Raw genomic sequence first — 11,796 nt, forward strand, 5'->3', positions numbered from 1 at the left:
AGTATATCCAAATTTTCTCACATTTTTCTAAGGTTGAAAAAAAAATTCCACCCACAAATATTATTTCTGATCTCAGGAAAGGACATGCAAATAAAATAGAAAAGTATTTTATATAATAATTATTTTATGATTTTGGAAAGTTATAATAGTGCTAACATCGCAATACAATTTTTGGGTGAAGGCACCCCCTTGAAATCAGGGACTTGTAGTGCAAACCCGAAAGCAAGGTTTTGAATTAACAAAAATGAGAAAAGGAATTTTATGGAAATATTATGTTATAAAAAATATTTTTAGATCCATACACTCAAGCATACATGCAATTAATGACAATCATGGCACTCATAGCATTTGATTAAAAAGTTTTAATAAACTCCAAATTTGAAAAGACTACACTTGAGACGAAGTGAAAACACGGTGTGACAAAAACTAAAACCTCATAATTTTCACAATACTAATATTCACCCTTGTATTTTTCAAAAATGGGTTGAATTTTTTTCGAGTGTTATATTTTCCCTGTTTTGTTGTGCTCTTATTTTTGCTTGTTATTATCGCGATGATAGATTGCGTTGTTGATGAAGGAGTTGGACCAGAAGACTTTGAAGATCCAAACACTTTATTGAGCCACGCAAGCAACCCTTTGACCATGGCTAAGAAACTATTTTTATGCACGTCACATAGTACTTCATTCTGTTGCATTGGATCATCAACTGGTGAATCCCGAGGTGGGATACCGCTGTTACTTTCCTTCTTTGCACTTGCACTAAGCATGACCCTACCTTCCTATGAGGGTTGGGCGGGTGGGAAGTAGTTAGGATGCTAAGTAGTTGCTATGCAAAGTGGATGGGATGATGCATGGTGTTGGAAAGAATGGTGTTTTCAAAGACATTTTGGAAACCCTGTCGGGTGCCACTAATGGCCGAGGGAGATGATGACTGACCAAGGTAACCACTTGAGAAAGAAGTTGTGTACATGACAAGTGAGTGTGTTGTTTTCGAAAATGGATTGGTTCATGTTGCAAGACCATGATACCCCTTATGGGATGGGGCTTTGTTGATTACTATTGGTGGTGCTAGCTGAGAGCCAGCATTACTAGTGGCTAGAGTGATGAGGTCACTCTTGGTACGGGGTTGTGCCAAGAGAGGACGACTATCGGCTGTTTTTATAGGGATCGGGCATACTGTTGCATGCCCTAGTGGATGATACTTGTGATGTACATTGCGAGGGTTGACACCAACGAGTGGACTCTTTGTTAGTACCATCATAGGAAATTCATTGTTCGTGTACTTACCTCGGGTATGGAAAATACCATGAGTCGTGGATGGACACAGAAGTTTCCCGAGTCTTCGGGGCAAAGTGGGCAACCTGTGCAGAGTGTAAAACTATTTGAATAGCCGTGTCTAAGGTCAAGGACAGTTGGATGAATGCTCTTGGGCTACGTCCATTTTACAAAACTGTGGGTGTGTGGCTGTGAGAAAGAGGACATTTGAGCTAAGTCAAATGACTTGACATGATGATGGAGCATGAGATGCTCTACCCTATTTATATTGATATCGGTAACTTGTTCATACGGATATTAGTTACCTCATGGTTTATGCCTTCATAAGGTAATGGTCATATCATTGCACTTAAAATTAGCTTTCTGCAACTTACCTACTTAGTGCTACATCATGCATTGTTATACCTTGTTCCAAAACATGGGTTGCTTATGAGTACATTAAAAAGTACTCATTGGCTTGCCACTAGTCATTTAATTCCCCAGACATGGAAGAACAGGAATATGGTGTTGAGTTCGTTGGAGATGAACATGCAAACTAGGATGCTTCCTTGTCAAAATGCCTGTAGGGTTAAGGCAGATGGCATGGGTTCACGCTTTCATTCAAGATTTCCGCTGCTGGTTGTGTTTGATGTTTGGCCTCTATGGCCCTATCTATGTAAGACTTTACATTAAAGGTCTTTATTTGTATCAGACGGCATGTATATATATGCAAGACTCTTGTTATTCAGCTTATGTGTGTTCTTTGAGCATTAGTTTATGTGATCACTGTACACGTGCATTCCGCGATCATGAATTATGAGTCAGGGTCCCCCCAGAGATGGTATCAGAACCATCTTGTCTATAGGAACCCTTAGTTAGCATGGACATTAGTTAGGATAAGACCCTTATCAAAAACTATACCTAGCGTTTATACTTAGGAGTTTCAGCACTTCTTACCTCTTCTACTGTACGTCAAAACCTTACTCACACTCCCCCCCTTTCAAGCCATTGTAGATTACCGTCTTATCCGAAGACCTCCTATCATCCGGCTTTCCCCTTTCTTGGAGGAGAGCGTGGAGAAGTGCCAGATCCGACGATCCCCCGTTTTCCTCTACCACGAGCACTGGATCGATGCCACCATGAAGGAGTACCACGGTTATGTGGTTGTGACGGAAAATGACTCCCCGATAAGCAATTTCTTCAAAGGACCACAGATGGATACCTTGGTGATAGCAGTCGAGATAACTGCATGAAAGGAATTCATCCACCTTCAAGACCTCATCACACAAATGGTTGGCGAGCCAGCTACCCGCCACCTACCTTTCACCAAGGATGATATTGGCAAGAGATATGTTGGTCCCATACAAGGAGGATAGAATGCCACTAAGGTTCCATACCTACATGAGCCTCTTTGTCGACAGTGTGGCTCACAACCTGATTAAGGAGTCCGTGAAGCTCCGGAAGGACCTTCATCACACCCACGAGCTACTTTGACTAGCCAAGACGAAGCCAGACATGATCATGAAGGATTAAGTCCCCAAGGGACGACCAACTATCTCTTAGAGAGGAGGATTACCCCTATCTAGAGATGCACCCACACATCGTCGTCGCGTGAGTGTAAAGGAGTATCATGCTCTCTTCACCGATCCACTGGCGAAGCGTCATAGGGATGGACCTCTTCATTCTCCGACCCCCTCAACTGGAGACGATGAGCAGGAGGAATAAGAGAGGAGCATGATTACGAAACCGAGCACTCCACCACTAGAGTCTCAGGACCCCCTAGGTTACGGTAAGTCATGTATCCCTCATGCGGAGTCGAATCCGTGCAATGGTTCATATGAAACCACGTGTGCTTGTTGCTTCTGTTTGTTGTTTGTGTTTCGATGCAAGCCGCGCTTTTGCCTTAGGCAACATGTAAGTGACTACATTGCCTATCTTATCTTAATGTTATATGTTTGGTCCTTTGACCTTTGTTTGACCAAACATGCACTATGCCAACCCCTTTAGGCGCGTTTTCCTCTTACTGCTTTTCCATCTTGCCGATTCTAGTTGTTTGACTTGGCTGCAACCCACACCAACACTTTTGGCTACTCGAGCACCAATAACTCTAGCCAGCAGCCGGGGGCTGGTGGGTCTTCTCAGCCTGGAGATCACGAGGAGCAGCCACAAGGCGACATTCCCCGGCCACCACCTCCATCGGAGAACATGACCATACCTCAGTTTATCCAAGTTATCCGGGAGGAATGCCAAGCTAACATTGCCGCTATCCAGCTGATGGCTCAAGTCCTTGTGAACAACCAGCAGCAAGGCAGGAATGACATTGGCCACTCGACTATGTGGGAGTTCATGAGAAATTTGCCCACAACCTTCTCCGATATTGCTAAACCTTTGTATGTTTATGGCTGGATCTGCACCCTCGAGGACCTCCTTGCATTGGTCAACTGCAATGAAGATTATGAGAAGGTTCTTTATGCCTCTCACTCCCTCAAAGGTACGGTCAGAGCTTGGTGGGATCGATTCAAGGTCATTCAAGGCAACCATGTGATCACCTGGGCGGATTTCGTGGAAGGATTCCGCATGGCCCTCATTCCTTCGGGGATTATGGCTAACAAGAAGCGGGAATTTCGAGGTTGAAGCCAGGAAGTGGTTCTCTCAAGGAGTAAAAAATAAGATGTTCAACCGCGTGTTGAGGTATGGACCAGAAGATGTCAGCACTAATGCAACCAAGATAGAACGCTTCATGGAAGGACTGCAGCAATTCCTGCAGTACAGCTCGTAGTATGTGACTTCTGGACTTTCTTCAACATCGTAAACAAGACCCTCATGGTCAAAGACAAACATCATGCCATGGAAAACAGTAGCAAGTGCAATATTATTAGCAAGGGCTTTTCCAGCAACCAGAAGCCTTGCTCCTAGCAACGAACCCCACCAAAGCCAAACTATCATCCACAGGAGGCTGATGTCCCACAAGCGTATGGGATCGCAGCAGTTTTCGAGGGTAGAGTATTCAACCCAAATTTGTTGGTTCGCACGACGGGAAGAGAAATAATATTCTCAAGTATTAGCAACTGAATGCGTCCGATTCAACCACACCTGAAAGATTAGTGTGTGTAAGCAAAGTATCAGTAGCAAAGTAGTATGATAGAAACGGTGCCAGAAACGATCTGTTGACGAGGCAGACTATTCCTAACTGTTGTATCAATGGCGCCAGTGAAAGCCTTGTTGACGGGATGTCGGTGCCAACAAAGTCTTGCGACAAGTAACAACGGAGTAGCAAGGAACAATAGTAGCAGCAGCAGCAAAGTAACAAGTAACAGCAGTAGCAACAACAGCAAAGTGACATCAGCAAAGTGGCCCAATCCCTCTTGTAGCAAGGGACAATCCTAGGCAAAGTAATGTAGCGAGGACCAGTAGTAAAAGCCTCGTAGGCAGTGGATCGGTGATGGATGAATGTGATGGATGTGATTCATCATGTAACAACTATAACACGGAGATATAAGTAACTAGCTCCCATTTGTCAATCTAATGTAGGCATGTATTTCGTATGTAGTCATACGGGCTTAGGGAAAAGAACTTGCATGACACCTATTGTCCATCCCTCCCGTGGCAGTGGGGTCCTAATGGAAGCTATGGGATATTAAGGTTTTCCTTTTAATAAAGAACCGGACCAACACATTAACAGGCGGTGAATACATGAACTCCTCATACTATGGTCATCTCCGGGAGTGGTTCCGGCTATTGTCACTTTGGGGTTGCCGGGTCATAACACATAGTAGGTGACTACAACTTGCAAGATAGGATCTAAAACACACATATATTGGCGACAACATAATAGGTTCAGATCTGAAATCATGGCACACGGGCCCTAGTGACAAGCATTAAGCATAGCCAAGTAGTAGCAACATCAATCTAGAACATAATGGATACTAGGGATCAATCCCCTTTAAGAGCTAACTCGATTACATGATAGATCTCATCCAACTCATCACCGTCCAGCATGCCTACGATGAGATTACACACGAACGATGAAGACCATCATGGAATTGTCGATGGAGAAAGGTTGATGATGACGATGCCGATGATTTCCCCTCTCCGGAGCCCGAAACGGACTCCAGATCTGCCCTACAGATGAATAACAGGATGTGGCGGCGCCTCCATACCACAAAACACGATGAAACCTTCTCTCTGATTTTTTTCCAGGCGAAACGGAAGATATAGAACTGAGATTAGGGGCGGTGGTGCCACGTGGGCCCCACAAGCCTGCATGGCGCGACCATAGGGGCTGGCCGCGGCCTGTGGGCTTGTGGCCCACTGGCACGCCCCCTACGGTGGATCTTTGTGGAGGTATTTTTCTTTTATTCCAGAAAAAATCTCTGTAAATTTTCAGGACGTTCCGAGAACTTTCATTTCTGCACAAAAACAACACCATGGCAATTCTGCTGAAAACAACGTCAGTCCGGGTTAGTTCCATTCAAATCATGCAAATTAGAGTCCAAAACAAGGGCAAAAGAGTTCGGAAAAGTAGATACGACGGAGACGTCTCAACTCCCCAAGCTTAAAGCCTTGCTTGTCCTCAAGCAACTCAGTTGACAAACTGAGAGAGACAAAAGAAAAACTTTGACGAACTCTGTTTGATCTTGTTGTTGAAACTATGTCTAACTCACAACTAGAATTTCAGCAACATCGCAAGCAAACCACATAAGCAAATGACATCTAGGTCTCACGGTAAACTCATATCAATGGCATAATCAACTAGCGAGCAAATAATAATAAGTCTCAAACGTCAACACTTCAATCAAAACAACATGAAGCAGTACGAATAGACGGTATCTCGCTAGCTCTTTCTGAGACTGCAAAACATAAATGCAGAGCACCTTCAAAGACCGAGGGCTGACTAAACATTGTAATTCAAGGCAATGAAGATCCAGTCATAGTCACACTCAACACAGTTAAAAGCAAAGCACAAAAATGATAGAGGTGCTCTCTAATTGGTGCTTTTGTAAGAGGAGGATGACTCAACAGGAAGATAAATAGACAGGCCCTTCGCAGAGGGAAACAATGATTTGCAGAGGTGCCAGAGCTCAAGCTTTTAAAATAGAGATAATAATTTTGGGTGGCATGCTTTCATTGTCAACGCAATGACTAAGAGTTCTCAACATCTTCCACGCTACACATGCTATAGGCGGTTCCCAAATAGAGAAGTAAAGTTTTGACTCCCCCACCACCAATCAATCACACTCCACGGTTAGCCGAATCCTCGGGTACCGTCGATACCAACATCAATCCTGGGGGACTTTTGTTTGCTATTATCTTTTCGATTTGAGTATGGAACTGGGAATTCCAATTACGGGCCCCTTTCTCGTGAATGATAGTGAATAAACACATATCAAGGATAACACGCCTAGCATGGAAGATACCAATAGCCCCCTGTCACCACATGAGCGGTTCAGGCATGCAAAACAGATTATTTCTTGAAGATTTAGAGAGTGGCACATGCAAATTTACTTGGAACGGCAGGTAGATACCGCACATAGGTAGGTATGGTGGACTCATATGGCACAACTTTGGGTTTATGGGAGGTGGATGCACAAGCAGTATTCTCGCTTAGTACAAGTGAAGGCTAGAAAAAAACTAGGAAGCGACCAACTAGAGAGCGACAACAGTGATCAAAATGCATTGAGATTAAGTAGCATTGAGTGCAAGCATGAGTAGGACATAAATCACCATGAACATGAATATCATAGATGCTATGTTGATTTTGTTTCAACTACATGCGTGAACATGAGCCAAGTCAAGCCACTTGAAACATTCAAAGGAGGATACCATCCTATCATACTACATCATTGTCATCTCAACATTCATGTGGGCATCCAAGACAAACCATTATAAGCTCCTAGCTAAGTAAGCATGGCATAAGAAACTATGATCTCTAAGTTGTCATTGCAAACATGTTTCTCTCACAACAAAGCTGAATCAGGCATGATGAGCTAGTCATATTTACAAAAACAAAATAGATCGAGTTCATACCAGCTTTTCCAGGCTCAGTCACTTCATAATATATCGTCATTATTGCTTTTCACTTGCACGACGGAACAATGTGAACTATAATAAGCGTGCTCGTGCATTGGACTAAAGCTGGAATCTACAGGCAAACACAAAGGAGAAGACAAAGAAATATGGCTCTATGAAAGCTAAAGAGGTATGCATGCAAGAGCCACTAAACATTGTAACCAATATCTTCTACCTTGACCCAAAGAAAAAAGAAAACTATTTACACGGGAAAGCTCCCAACAAGCAAAAGAAGAAAAAGAAAATCTTTTTGGGGTTTTCTCAAACTATACAGACACACGAAAAGAAAACAAGAAAAAGAAAATAAAACTAGTCATGGATGATACAGTGGCAAAGTGTGAACACCGCCTAACAAAGTGAAAGCATAAGCAAGAATGTAAAGTCGGTGAGAACACGTACTCCCCCAAGCTTAGGCTTTTGGCCTAACTTGGTCTACTCCCAAGGAGGGAAATAACCAGCTGCGGGATACTCCGGAGTGGACTGAGGATGCCACTGCTGTGTGAGCTCCTCTGGCTCCCACTGATAAACTGGCGTCTGGTACTCGACTGGCGGCTCGGGCACGGGCACCTATGGTTGGGCCAAGCCCCAATATGCGTAGATGTCCGAGGGCATAATAATATACCTGCCTGCATGAAGATTGAACAAAGAAGGAGCAGGAAAAGTAATAGTCTCACGAGTACCCTGACTAAATACCAGGTTATAAATCATCCTTCCACCTATATCTCTATCAATAAGGTCATGGCGAACCATGCTATCGTAATGTAGATATCTCTCGGGAAGAAGCATCTCTTCTTCCTCCAGTATAATGGGTATCTCAAAGTGTCTGGCAAGACGGGTAGCATAGATACGTCCATAGACGACACCTTTAGAACGGTTCAGGTTCAACCGTTGAGCTACTATAGCACCCAAACTATAAGTTCTATCTTTATAAAGGGCTTCGCGCAAGACCACAAGATCTGGGGAACTATGTGACCTAGCTTTCCCATGGCCAATCAAACATTTTCCCACGAATAGTGAGAAGTACCGAAGCATAGGAAAATGAATGCTAGCAGCTCTAGCGCAAGACACTCCTCTCTCGTCTCCTACAACAATTGTACCGATAAAAGCTTCCATGTCCCGTGGACGAGGTTCATGAATATCCCCAACGTAAGGTAATTTGCAAACATTGCAAAAATCCTGGAGTGACATGCGCTGGGGGACATCATAAAGTTTAAACTCAACCATAGGAGGATTCTTCCTCGGATACAAGTTAAAGCTTTGTACGAAGATATTAGTGAGGAGGAGGTATTGCGAACAATTATCTTCAACGAAGGCGGTAAGGCTTGCGTTCTTCATCAAGTGATAAAAGTCCTCATAAATTCCAGCGGCGCGTAAGAACACGTCGCTTGGCCACTCGCATGCTCGAACTTCCGCGACTCGAGGGACCGGATACATGGGCTTCTTCTCACCCCGATCATTCTTGGGGTCACGGCTTGACGAGCCTCTCAAGAACCTCCTCATCTTTTCCCTTTTCTATCTCTAAAAATTTCTGAAATTTTTAGTGATTCTAAGGAAAAGTGAATAAGGCTCAACGAAACTCGTAGCAACTACTCCCACAAGTGCCTAGAGACCGTATTACACATCAAAACTACTTGGGACCAGCTAGAATCAGCATACAAAGCTCAAGAACATGGTCACCAAGGAAGCAAAAATACGCGGAGTATAAGGCACTAGAGCAAAAACTAATTGGACCAAGGGAGGAGTCACTTACCAAGGAGTAATTTCCCCAAAACAGTTCGGAGAACGGTGATTTGAGCAAAGAGATCGAAAATCCCAGCAAGAGGAGCAAGAACACGGGTTTGAGCTGCGAAGCGATTTTTTCTGGAGGTAGGAGAAGGAGATGGGACAAAGAATGAGTGGAGGGGGTGCCTGTGGGCCCCACAAGCCTGGGTTGCGCGGCCAGGGGGGTGCCCGCGCCCCTAGGGCTTGTGGCCCACTGGTGTGGCCCCTAGACAGACTCTTTGTCCCAGTATTTTTCATATATTCCGGAAAATATCATACTAGATTTTCACAGCGTTCGGAGAACTTTTATTTTCGGGGTATTTTTCTACCGGACGCTAAAACAGAAAACAGGGAAAACTAATCTAAATCTAACATTTTTCTTCAAAGCAACCTAAAGTGAAAGCTTGGAACAGAGGTTTGTGACTCCTCGATTCATCCATCTCATGGTCATCGAGAGAAATACGTCAATGGGGTTGATCAAATCCCCTCGACAAAACTTTCTCGAATCGCAAAACAGAACGGAGAATTTTCGAATAGTCACTACGTCACCTCAATGGGGATGTGTATCTCCCCAACAAGCAAATCATACTTCATCTTGACACAAGGAATAGGGCATTCAAAGCTCCCAATAAGAATCAATGATGTTTTTTCGATAGCATTGATGCAATGTACTCGATATTGTTTCTTCGGAAAGTGCACCATATTCTCATTACCGTTGACATGGAAAGTGACATTGCCTTTGTTGCAATCTATAACAGCCCCTGCAGTGTTCAAAAAGGGTCTTCCGAGGATGACAGCCATGGCACCGTCCTCGGGAATATCCAAGATAAAGTCTGGTAAGATAGTGGTGTTAGCAACCACAACAGGCACATCCTCGCAAATGCCGATAGGAAAAGCAGTTAATTTGTCGGCCATTTGTAGAGAGATTTCGGTAAGTGTCAACTTATCCAGTTCAAGTCCACGATAAAGAGAGAGAGGCATAACACTAACACCGGCTCCAAGGTCGCATAACGCAGTTTTAACGTAGTTGCCTTTCATGGAGCAAGGTATAGTGGGCACACCGGGATCACCTAGTGTTTTAGGAGTTCCACCCTTGAAAGTGTAGTTGGCAAGCATGGCGGAGATCTCAAGATCAGGTATCCTCCTCTTATTAGTCACAATATGTTTCATGTACTTAGCATACGGAGACATTTTGAGCATATCTGTCAAACGCATTTGCAGAAAGACAGGTCTGATCATCTCAACGAAGCGCTCAAAATCCTCATCATCCTTTTTCTTGGATGGTTTGGGAGGAAAGGGCATAGGTTTCTGAACCCATGGCTCCCTTTCTTTACCGTGCTTCCTAGCAGCGAAGTCGTTCTTATCATATCTCTTATTCTTAGGATGTGGGTTATCAAGATCAAGAGGTTCAATCTCCACATCCTTTTCGTTTCTAGGTTGAGCATCATCATGAACATCACTATTGATATTATCATTAGGCTCATGTTCATCACCAGATTGTGTTTCAGCATCAGAGATAGAGGCATCGTTTGGACTCTTAGGGTAGCAGCAACAGGGTTGGTAGCGTGCATGTTCCTATCACCTTTTTTCTTCTTTCTAGGATGACTAGGTGCATCCGTGCTAACTCCTTGAGACTCTTGTTCAATTCTCTTCGGATGACCCTCAGGATACAAAGGTTCCTGGGTCATTCTACCGCCTCTAGTAACGACTCTGACGGCATTGTCATTCAATTCGTTGAGCAAGTCATTTTGAGCTTTAAGTACTTGTTCTACCTGAGTAGTAACCATAGAGGCATGTTTACTCAGAAGCTTAAGATCATTGACATTTCTGTCTACACAAGCACTTAAATGACTAACCATACAAGCATGCTTTTCCAATTGTCTGCTACCATAATCATTGAAACTCTGTTGTTTGGCAGCAAAGTTATCAAATTCATCCATGCACAAGCTAGGAGGTTTATCAAAGGGAATATCACACTCATCAAACCTACGCAGAGAATTTACTTCTACTACCTGTATCAGGTTATCGAGACCATGGATCTCTTCGATAGGTGCTAGATTTTTGACATCTTCAGATTTAATGCCTTTCTCTCGCATATATTTCTTGGCTTCTTGCATATCTTCAGGATTGAGGAATAGAATACCTCTTTTCTTCATAGTTGGCTTAGGAGGTGGTTCGGGAATAGTCCAAGCATTCTCATTGCACAAGATGTTATTCAGTAGAATCTCAGCTTGTTCTATGGTTCGTTCCCTAAAAATACTACCAGCACAACTATCTAGGTGGTCTCTAGAAGCATCGGTAAGTCCATTGTATAAGATATCAAGTATTTCATTCTTCTCAAGAGGGTGATCACGCAAAGCATTCAGTAGCTGGATGAGCCTCCCCCAAGCTTGTGGGAGACTCTCTTCTTCAGCTTGAGCAAAGTTGTATATTACCTGCAAGGCAGCTTGCTTCTTATCGGCAGGGAAATATTTCCGGGAGAAGTAGTAGACCATATCTTGGGGGCTACGCACACATCCAGGAGCAAGAGAAGTGAACCAGGTCTTAGCATCATCCTTTAGTGAGAATGGAAAAGGCTTGAGCATATAGTAGTGGCGGATCTTTTCCTCACTAGTGAATAGGGTGGCTATATCGTGTAGTTTGGTAAGATGGGCTACAACCATCTCAGACTCATAGCCGTGAAAAGGATCAGATTCGACTAGAGTGATTAA

This window comes from Hordeum vulgare, chromosome 4H (assembly GCF_904849725.1).
Source record: "Hordeum vulgare subsp. vulgare chromosome 4H, MorexV3_pseudomolecules_assembly, whole genome shotgun sequence".
Lineage (NCBI taxonomy): Eukaryota > Viridiplantae > Streptophyta > Magnoliopsida > Poales > Poaceae > Hordeum > Hordeum vulgare.